This window comes from Ursus maritimus, unplaced genomic scaffold, assembly GCF_017311325.1.
Source record: "Ursus maritimus isolate PB19 unplaced genomic scaffold, ASM1731132v1 scaffold_3, whole genome shotgun sequence".
NCBI lineage: Eukaryota > Metazoa > Chordata > Mammalia > Carnivora > Ursidae > Ursus > Ursus maritimus.
The window spans coordinates 73137274-73148835 of record NW_024425563.1 but is presented as its reverse complement, the minus strand read 5'-3'; the positions used below and the strand labels follow the sequence as shown (position 1 = coordinate 73148835).

At 38.0% G+C, this 11562-nt stretch overlaps 1 non-coding gene across 1 annotated transcript; it reads right to left on the bottom strand.

Moving 5' to 3' along the window:
* Positions 1-10395: 10395 nt before the first annotated feature.
* LOC121105964 lies at positions 10396-10545 on the bottom strand. Its single transcript, XR_005838699.1, has one exon. It is a non-coding gene; the product is annotated as a U12 minor spliceosomal RNA (small nuclear RNA).
* Between the last annotated feature and the right edge of the window lie 1017 nt (positions 10546-11562).

Sequence of the window (11562 nt, the reverse complement as noted above, 5' to 3'; positions counted from 1 at the left end):
GAGGGCCAACCATCTTATTCCTCTTGCATATTCCTCAACAGAACATCATCCCATGAAAACAGATGTAAGATTATGAACTGACATCTGAAACATGTAGGCTGAGCTGTGTGGAAGAAAAGGCAAGCACCAGTAAGTGCCCATAATTAGTGAAATTTTAATCCTGTTTCTTTCACGACAGCCTGGGAGGGAGGCTGTGCCTGATCCAAAGGACACACTCAGCACGTGAGGATGGCAGAGCTGTAGAGAGAATCTAGATTGAGAGCAGGAACCATGTTCATAGGGTTCTAATCATGGATCTTTGATATGTAATCCATATCTATCTATATAATCATGTCTATAGATAGAGGAGAAAGGACCGAGACACATTTTCTTTCTTATTTCTTAGGTCCCCTTACTGCTCTATTTCTGCAGATTTTTATGCAAGTGTATTTTCCCACGAGACCTGCTGTTCTCTCACTGTGAAGGACCAGCAGCAAATCTTGTATTAGATGCAAAATTTTAACTATGAAATTGAAAGTTAGGTCTATTGTCCCTTTACCAAATACTCCTGGCCAACTGTGAATCACACTGCATCAGCCTTTTATAAAAGCCAGAAACCCAAGGGTCCTCCTACCATTTCTCTCATGCTTTATAGCCAACTTGTAACTGAGTTCTGTAGACTTTGTTTTTCCTAAATATCTTTCAAATTTCTTCACTCTTGTCTGTCTTCCCTGTAAATAACCAGTTTTGAACTATTACTTATTTGCTTGGGTCATTGCAATAAGGAAGTGATTTATGCAATTTCTTTTTTTTTTTTTTAAGATTTTATTTATTTATTTGAGAGAGAGAGAGAGATAGAAAGAGAGCCAGCAGGGTTGAAGGAGAGAGACAAGCTCAGTGGGGAGCCCGACATGGGGCTCAATCCCAGGACCCTGAGATTATGACCTGAGCCGAAATCAAGAGTTGGATGCTTAACTGACTGAGCCACCCATGTGTCCCGATTTATGTAACTTCTTAAGTCATGTTTTCATGGGCATCAGAGAAGGACTTGAGATTAGACATGGTAGGCAGTCAAATGATTGCCATGGAATAAGAAATGTTTAGATCTTCGTTGCCATCTTGTTGAGTCTGTCACTTAAAAATTAGGAAACTGAGGCCCCGGTGGAAAAGTCTTGTCAATGTTTATTTAGTTATTTAGTGTCAAAGCAAAAGATAGCTGTTCTTTGGAGTCCCAACTGGGGGTTGGAGGAGGGGCGGGGCAAATCATATTGATTAGTAATATGTGGTGTGGAATTGAGAGGCCTGGCCTTGACTCTTGGTGCTGCCGCTTACTAATTATATGGTCTTGGATGATTTTCTAAATATCTTCGTTCAGTTTTGTTCTTCAGCTTCTTATCTTTAGGTATGTCATTCCTCCTCAGCTTTTCACAGGATTAGTTCAAATATCAAATGCTGCAACATAAGGAAAGTACTTGCACAGTGTTTGATCACACTGAGCATTTAGTATGTCCTAAAGTTATATTTACTTTTTTGTTGTTGTTGTTAAAGATTCAAAAGGCTTAAGATATGTGAATGATTTTTTTTTCAGATTGTGATCCAAATAGTACATTGTTTTACAGCTGGGAGGGTCTTAAACCCAACTTCTTAATTCTACAGATAAGGAAACTGAGGTCTAGAGGCATGAGATGATGTGTCCAGGATTATATAGGTAGTTGATGCTGTGATGTATACAGTAGAGGGGCTCCAGTTCCTACTAAGATTCCTTAGGAGGAGACACACCCACACTGCCTTCCTCCACCTATCAGCCTTATCAGTGACATGGCATGCACAATCCAAATTTATTCTGAACTCTGCCAGAGGAATCCTTTTGCATGATGCAGATAACACACATCTTTGTAGCAGTTGGACAAAGTATAAATGACTTGCAATAAACTGTCACTGTGTAATAGCTCAACAAACTTAGAAACGCTATCTAGCTTTTGCAGGGAATTAATGAGATTTCCTTCAGTCCATTTCATCTTTAAAACATCGTGACTATTTATTTCACCACGTATATAAAATAAGATGTAAGTACAAAGTAAATTGGGGACTAAAATTTGAGAACCAGAGATGATGGTTCCCATTCTTTAAACAGATTTCATATCATATTTGGAAGTATAAATGAAAATTCATATTGAACATGAAATAGACATTTATATAATAATGTAAGTATGATAGATGGGGAAAAATTACTGGGAATCTGGGCAGTATGCCTAGACCAGAGAGACCGCTTTTTGAAAGAATAACAACAGAATTTCTGTGAGCTCAGAGCTTCTCCATAAAACGTCATCCGAATTGGATTGATTCTCTAAGAGGTAATAGATCAATGAGTCAACAGTGGGGTTATTAAAAAGGTAGCTACACAAAATAGTTTTGGCTATAATTTAATTACAATCACATTCGACTTAAAAAAGGCCCCTTCTCATAAGAGATTCATTTTTCTAATGAATCATTTCTCAGTATAAATCTTTGCTTTCTAAAGAGGGTGTCCACAAAGTTTATAATCTACAGGACAAAAGGAACAAACCAGGATTGTCCTGGACAAAATGCAATATATGTTAACCCCATCTCTGCTGTGGAAATAGCCAATTAGAATAATGTGTAACTGGGAAATGGGTGACGTTGAGTTTTGATGCCTTTCCTCTTTTCCTGTTTACAGTCTTTAGGCCTTTTCTGATGTTTTCTCTCTCATTGTGCTTCCAGCTCTCCCAATACTCCATCTGGTCCTGCCGTCTCCAGGGAGGGCTTCACGTTCCAGTGTTGTTTTCTTTTTGGGGGAAGGCTGCTCTTATCCTCAGTGCTCACTTTTCAACAACGTATCTAGAAACTGCTCTAGTAAACCAGTTCACACTGTATAGATCCTGACTCCACGCGGAGGAAACCATTCAGTGTTTGAGCTTCAGTTCCCTGCGCTTGCTGGGTAAGTTCATAAGCTCTCTAAAGTGTGATTTCTCTGTAAATTTCTGTGTGAAACCTCTTTATGGGCTTAAGGTGGAAGGGAGTGAACCCTTCTAGAGACCCAACTTGGAGAGCTATGAACTTCAGAATCTATCCTCTACCCCAGTTTTAGTAGCTTAAGCCAAGAATGTGACATTTTCTCTCCCAAACCAAATCGATTTTTTCACAGAACATCACTCCTTCCATTCCTTTTGCTCCTTTGCTTGAAACCAGTTGCCGTTCTCCAGAGTCTAAGGTAGGGACACAGGAAAGACATTGTACAATCGCAATTCTTCTATCTTAAAGATCAATACTTGGCTTGACTAGGATCATCAAGGACCAAGATGTTGGCTTAAATGTTGAACATTGCTGAGGATCACGAGCAGGTAGACAAGGGTCTCCTAATATTCCCTATCAATGAGAAGGGATTGTATTATGATGGAAAGATGGGAAAGTTGTTTTTCTCTTTTTTAATTTTTTTTAAAGATTTTATGTATTTATTTGACAGAGAGAGGGAAAGCACAAACAGGGGGAGCAGTAGTAAGAGGGAGAAGCAGCCTCCCCGCTAAGCAAGGAGCCTGATGTGGAGCTCGATCCCACGACCTGGGATCATGACCTGAGCCAAAGGCATATGCTTAATGACTGAGCCACCCAGATGCCCCGTGTTTTTCTCTTTTAAAAGTGATTCTTCAGAATGTTTATTTGGGTGCTTTTTAATTTTTTTTGTCCCCATTGCCCCCAAAGCCTTCAAGGCATTAATAAAATCTATAGTGTTGTGTGAAACACTAATTTCTGTTTTCTTTTAAGTAACCATAGAACTTAAGTGGCTATTGTTACTAAAACATAATCTTGGCACCCAAAACAAAACCTAATTTAAGAAGTTTTCTCAAGAATTAAATGAGATATTGCCAGTACCAGGTATATGAATAGTTGTTTAATCGTGGGGTTTTTTCTCAGTAATTTTTTTTTATATCGTATCTGAGTTTTCATTTCAAGATACTGGAAAATGATCTAATAAGTCTTGTAGTACTTAATGGGGGCCATTTCAGAGGACCTGACAGAGTTTTGGGGAGATATATTTGGGCTCAGAGAGGAAAATATTGCTTTTCTCCCTTTTATTATGAAAAAATTTCAAACATACAGAAGGGTCGAACGGATTGTATGGTGAACACCTATAGTCTTCACCATTACTCTACAATTAATATTTTGCTGTATTTGTTTAATCACATATCTATCCATCTGTCCCCTATCTCTATCTACCCATCATTCTATCTCAGTTTTTGAATGAAATTTCAAAGGGAGTTGTAGACATTTGTATACTTGATTCTAGACACTTCACCATGCATATAATTAATGGGTTCTATACTTGTTATGTTCCTATTTTTAAGGTACCTTTTATACACAGGGAAATGCATACATCTCAAGCATACCATTTGATGAGGTTTGACAAATACATACACAGATGTGATCCAAACTCCTATCAAGTTATTGAATATTACCATGATTCCAGAAAGTTCTGTTCTAAGTCAGAACCTACTTCTACCCCTCACATTCAGGACGTACTCATTATGGTGATGTGTTTTGCTACCGAGATCAGTTATAGTTTTTTGGTACATCTTCATATAAATGAATTCGATCTATGTATATTCTTTTGTGTCTGGCTTCCTTCACTCTACATAATGTTCCTGAAATTCATCCATGTTGTTGTATCAGCTGTTCAGTCTTTATTGCCAATACTAAAGAATTGCCTTTTGAAAGCCCCTGTAATTCTTTCTCTGCTCAAGAGTAAAGCCAACCATTTAAGAAACAAAACAAGGAAAGGGGGGAAAAAAAAAGAGAGAGAGAGAGAGAGAGAAAAAATCAAGAAACTGACTCTTAATTATAGAGAACAAACTGATGGTTACCAGAGGGGAGGTGTGTGGGGGGTGGGTGAGATAGGTGATGGAGATGAAGGAGGGCACTTGCTGTGATGAGCACAGGGTGATGTATGGAGTTGTTGAATCACTATATTGTACACCTGAAACTAATATAATAACACTATATGTTAACTGGAATTAAAGCAAAAACTTGAAAAAATACATAAAAAATAAAAACCGAAAATAGGTTATAAAACAGAAAAGAGAGAGTGAAGCCAATCTAGAGCATTTTTAAACAAAGTGGGGAAAAATTGTAGGTAGATTTTTTTCACTGAGTTTTCAAATATTAGGATCTGCTGTCTGAGGGTGTTTTTCTTAGTTGTTCTTTAGACTCTAACTTCTGCTTGTCCTTTCTACAGTAGGAATTTGCTCATTAGGTAAAGAACTTGATTATTTCACGGGGTGGAAAATATTTAGCCTTTCTCACTTGTTGTTTTCTTTGCTCCCTAAATATACTGACCATGTGCAGACAGCTGTGGCAATACACAGGCTGGAGAAGAGGCGCGAAGGACATGTATGACTGTTTGCCTCTGTCCTGAAGCTGTGTGATAGTGGTGGGAGTATCGTCCCTTGATTGTAAGAATGTTTCCATTAATTCCAATGCTAAACCACCGAAGGCCTGTGAAAGGAAAGCTTGACAAAGAGTAGCCACATTTTGCAACTGACACTCACCGAGTATGGATAAATCTATGGCAGGAGTGACAAAGAGAGATAAGCAACCAATTACCTGCTATAATACCAAGGATCTGAAATTGGCTCTAGTTCAGTCCTAAAACTTCTATTAGAAATATGTGCCTATGTGAGAAAATTAAAGGAAAGTTGTTGAGATTATTAACAAATGAAATAAAATGAAAAAAAAATCTGCTTTATTGAAGCCAATGGAAGCAATATATTTGACCCAATCAAATCAATGCTGGAGTGAGATACCTACACTCGAAAGAAAATCGGGGACTGGAGAGGAGGAAGGAAATTTAAAAAGTCCTCCAAGAAGTTATCTTAACCTCTGTTAAGAATTTTTGTCAAAAATTTTTCTTTACAACTCAAAGCAAAGCCAAATCTCCATTTCCTCACAGTTACTCTTTTTGTTTCTTTGGTGTTTTTCTGTTTGTTTATTTGTTTTCTAACTTTGGTGAGTCTTCCTTTCTTCATTTTCTTTGTATTTAATTTCCGTATGCTTCACAAATTTTACTTTTGTAAAATAAGTTAACAGAAAAATGACATGTAGAAAATAAATAGTATAATTCCATAGTTCTTATGACATTAAACAGTTATAAAATTAGTCTTCCAAGTAACTATAGAACCTTAGAAAAACGTCCTCTCAGTTCCTCTCCTATCCTGTTGTGGACCTGTAGCTCGTAGTCATGGGCAGCAGGGTGGGTAGTGCTGACTTACATCAACTCTTACTGTGTTTTGAAAGTTTGTATCCCAGAAGAGAGAGATAATTTTGAACAAATTCATTCTTTTTGTTTTGTTTTGTTTTTAAGATTTTATTTATTTATCTGAGAGAGAGAGACAGAGCGAGCGAGAGAGCAGGAGGTGGGGGAAACAGAGGGAGAGGGAGAAGGAGACTCCCTGCTGAGCAGAGAGCCCAATTAGGGGCTCGATCCCAGGACCCTGGGATCACGACCTGAGCCGAACGCAGATGGTTAACCAACTGAGCCACCCAGGTACCCCCAAATTCATTCTTTAGAATGACATTTACTCTACCATTTTCAACTCCTAAATAGTTTACTGGTCATTGGTAGCTTCTCTATCATAAATCAGTAACATGCTTAATTTTATAGTCAGGATAAATTTACAGTTAATATTTTATGACAAGCTCATATTTTCAATAAAGCAAAGTTCTTAGTACAGAATTATAATCTGAAAAATGGTTGCGCTTTATGCTAGAAATATAAAAATTACCATAATCAATGAATTATTTTAAAGAGACATTCTCTTACATATATGGTTATTTTGATTTTCCTAAATATGTCATCTATTAGGAAAAGCTAAATGGAGGATATGTCATCTCCCTTCTGCTCCCCTCCTTGCCCTCGTATCTGTTGCTCAACTCAATAGATATTGTCTCGTTCCTCTTTTTTTGGGTTTCAACTGCCATAGGTACACCATGCCTTTCATGAAATATCAAAGCAGTAACGGCCTTCATAATATTTTCACTACTACCTGACAGAAATAAATCTCTTTATTGTTCTTAAAAGACACTTACCAGAAAGATAAAGTGCAAATACTTCCAAAGCAATGTTCACTTATCTCTAAATCTGCAAAGACTTATCTTCACAGCAGACATGTTAAAATAGACAGGAACTCCATCACTTCAAAAAAAGCCAAATTAGAAATTTAGCTTTGGAGTTCAGAGCTTAGTGCATTCACCCCCACCAGATTTATTTGCAGAGCCCAATAAAGTTTTATAACTTTCCTTTCTAACAAAGTTGTTTCAAAAATAGTGTTATCTTTTTACATCTTGAATGTATGATTTATTGTATTTAACTGGCTATGTAATGAGATCTGGCATGAAGATTGATTAGCATATTACTAGGTCAATCAGTATCATAAAAGGTTAAAGAGTGAAAAACTGAAAACCTGAACTCTCAATTAAAAGAGTTGAACAGTGAAGTGGTGGAGGGAACAGCTGCTGTGTTTATTATGTTTTGTCAGTCTATGTTTATGTTAGTGTTGGATGACATCATAAACATTTCATAAATAATGCAACCCCAGCTTATTTCTTCTTGAAATATAATAAACAGTGGTCTTTTCCAGTCACTGCATCTCTATGTGTTTAATGGTCCTTGCTGGGGGTAGTATTGTTTTTAGCAGAAGCTCATTAAATTGCAGACATTTCTAGAATTGGATGTAGTTGCAAAGAAAAACCCTTGGAGCAGAGATAACCAGCAAAAAAGAAAAGTAGCAGAGAAAATGACTAGAAACAAGAGCACGACCAGCCAAAAGTCAGTATATACCATAATCTTTGTGGCCTCAAGGAACATTGTGGTTGAAATAGGCTGATGTAGAGCCAGAGATTGGCTTATTATTTAGTTTATTGTCTGTCTCTCCTCACTGGAGTGTAAAAGTCCGTGGACATGAATTTTTTTTTTTATCCCCCCACCCCAAGTCTCCAGTGTTTGGCACTAGTACTTGTTCGGTAAATATTTGTTGAATGAGTGAATGAATGCCTTGTTTTTTCTGAATGGGTGGGTGGGGGGGGGCCACCCTTTCTATATGAGGGACTACTTTGACCACCATGAAATACTAGAAAGGGACTTGGCTCTGGTAGCTTTTTACATTATATTCTCTCTCCAAACCAAAGGAGCTTAAACATTCTTAGTTAATGTAGGAAATATCTTTTCAGTCAAGAGGGATTACCAGGAAGGACTCAAGTAACCAATGGATCCACTGGAGTCTATCTGTATCTGAGGGGGAGATGTTTAGGTGAATAACACTCCCGTGTTATTTGTTTGTCTCTTTGTTTTGTTTTCATTTTTTTCTGTAAACAAATCCACACCTCACTTTAGCAAGATAAAAAACGAATAGCGAGAACACACTGACGTGTTCTTCTTCAGAGCATGTGAAGACTAGGGCGTACTGGGGTGCAGCAAGGTTAGTTGGCCTCCCCCAGTGGCCTAGACCAAGCGGACAATGTGTGAGGATTTGGAGGTACAGCAAAAGCCCTTGAGAACAGGAACATTGATACCAGGCAGGGCTTTGGGGTTTCACACAGGATTTTTGACCTTCTGATATCCTTCAGTCACAGAAGTTAGTAAAGGGAAGCTGTTAGGATCAGAGGAGTAAAAAACAAGTCTTGTTCTAGATATCCACTGGATACACTATATTGACCAGCAATTTGATGATAGTTCCCTAATTGTTCTCAACTTTATTTATTTTTGCTTCAATTCCCAACCCTCATTAAATCTCCATCAGTAATGTCATTGTGTTTGGAGTATAACCTGATAATTAGATGGGAGATTCTTTAACATGAGATTTAACGATCTTAGATCCTAAGGTCTAAGATCTTAGATCTTCTCATCTGCCCAGACCCCGAATAACAGAACAAAGGGACACATAAAAACTAAAAATAATCTAACCTTCTAGTTTCTGAATGAGATGGAAGATACAATGGACTCTGTCTGTGAATAAGTGACCATATTTAATGGTTGACAGGTTGGAAAATAAGCACAAAGTTAACATGATTTCTTTAGTGGGATTTCAGATTTAAAATATGAACACTTCGTTGGGTAGAAATGTGGATGCTGTGACTCTACCATGAACTTAGATATTTTTTTCTGTTTAATTACTTCATGTTTAATATCAAGTATGTTAGTCTGAGTATCTGTAAATTCTCTATTTATCTATGTCTATAGGCAAATTTCAAATCATTTCCAGAACACACATGCCACTCCTTCCCCACATAAAAAATAAACAGGCTCAATCAAGTTAACCAAATTTAATTCATACAGTAAATTCCTGTTGTTCAATAAGGTGGGGCATGGTTATAGATCTTAATCCAGATTCATCCTGGATTATAGGTAAAGTAAAAAAGAGCTCCTTTAAAATACTCAGTCTCTCCACCCAAAAATAATGAATGTTTTTATTTACTCAATTCTGTTACACATCTGATTTAGTGTTTATAGTTTTCTTTTTTAAAAAGATTTATTAAACACTACATCTGAAGCTAATGATGTACTATATGTTGGCTAATTGAATTTAAATTAAAAAAAAATAAAGGTTTATTTACTTGAGAGAGCGAGGAAGAAAGTGTGCATGAGGTGGGGAGGGGCAGAGAGCGAGAGTGAGAGAGAGAGAACCCTCATGCCGACTCCCTGGTGAGTGTGGAGCCCTATTGAGGGCTCAATTCCAGGCCCCTGAGATCATGACCTGAGCCGAAATCAAGAGTTGGATGCTTAACTGACTGAACCACTCAGGCGCCCCTATAGTTTTCTTCATAAGGGTCTATATTTTGTTTTTCCCTTTTAAGTGATTGATGTCCTTGTCATTGCAGTTTTCTTTGTTTTTGTATAAGGGAAACATTGAGTTTTTGCATATATGCCCAGTTGCTTTGTGGATATCTCCCTTGAATTCAAATTATTTTTAATATATTCTCTTGGGATTTTATAAGAATAATGATATTATGTGCCCCAAATAATACATTTGACTAATTTCTAATGCTAAGTAACTTTCCCTTGCCTCATGGTTTTTGAGTTGTGGGCATGTGAGTCAGCCATGGCTAAGTGTGTGTTCTTGCCTAAATCTTGTGAAAACAAAGCAAAGGGAAAGGCCAGGGAGAGAGATCATTTGCTGAGATTGCAGAAGACTGGAGGGCCCAGTGGTATAATGATGAATGATAACATTGAGGGTCTCCCCAACAGATCATTCCTATGAAATAATCTTGGATTCCTTCCCTCCCTCCTTCCCTCTCTCCCTTCCTTGGATTAACCCTGTTTATTACTTTGTAGGAAACAAGCACCTTCTCAGTCTTGCTTATTAACTTGCTTTTTAACTAGTCTACTCTTCCAGTGTTAAAGGGGGATGGGCAGATCATGACTCCCAGGCATCCTACCAAGTAGGTGGATCACCTTAGGGGCAACCCGTATGCACTCACAAATTCATCTCACATTAGCAGTGAGGATTTGGGTGGTACCCCAAATTGTTATTTTCCTTACTCATAAGTTTAAGGCATGGATTTCTTCCTTTCTTAATTTCCTTCCACATAGAATTCTCTGGCTTTCCAGTTGATTCTGTGAACTCTCTACTATTCCTCCAGTTAGATCCTTTTCTGTGTGAATTAATCAAATTTACAGTTTCATTGAAAATAAAGATTGAAAAAGAGTCCTGACTGGGGGTGGAGAGTGGAGTAAAGGCTGGAGATGCAACAATGCCAGAATTCAGAAAACAGTGATTAGATCTGGGGCAGCACAGGTATCTGGATTTGCTCAGTAGTAGGGAATAGATTAGAACGACCAAAGAAGATTAGAGACGGCTTTAGGTTAAGAATCTTAGACTAACAAAATAGCCTATGGGCCTTATGAGCATATGAGGACTTTTCATAAAAGTGTGAGTTGAAAACATTAGTTTTAACAGACTATGAAAATGGAACTTTTCTTACCATAATTTCAGTGGAAATTGACAATACCTTAATAGGGGTTGAAAACGTACTTTGGGTCCTGCAGGACTATGCAGAGAATGCTAGCAGATTGGAAATCTATTGCTTTTAGTGTTGTGGATGCTCACTTCCATCTTTTAAATGTGTGGGGGTCAACAGACCAGAGTGAGTTTCTCTGGACGGGGTGCCTGTAGGTCTATCTATCGTCCTTGCAGGGGGCGCTATGGACCATGTCCTGATAACTGCAGTCAGCAGTCCTAAGAGAGACACTTTAGAACACCTATAAAAGTGCTCCCCAAATAAGGGGTGCCTGGGCTCAGTCAGTTAAGTGTGGGACTCTTGATTTAGGTTCAGGTCATGATTTCAGGGTTGTGAGAGCGAGCCCTGAGTCAGGCTCCATGCTGGGCATAGAGCCTGCTGAAGATTCTTTCTCTCTCTCCCTCTGTCCCTCTCTGCTTGTGTGCTCTCTCTCTTCGAAAAGAAAAGTGCTCCCCAAATGAGAAATGAATGGAAATGAAACAGTGTGTGTGCACCATCACATCCAGAAGGAGGAATGCCTTTAGTTAATCACCCGTCACAACTCTGTTTATCTCT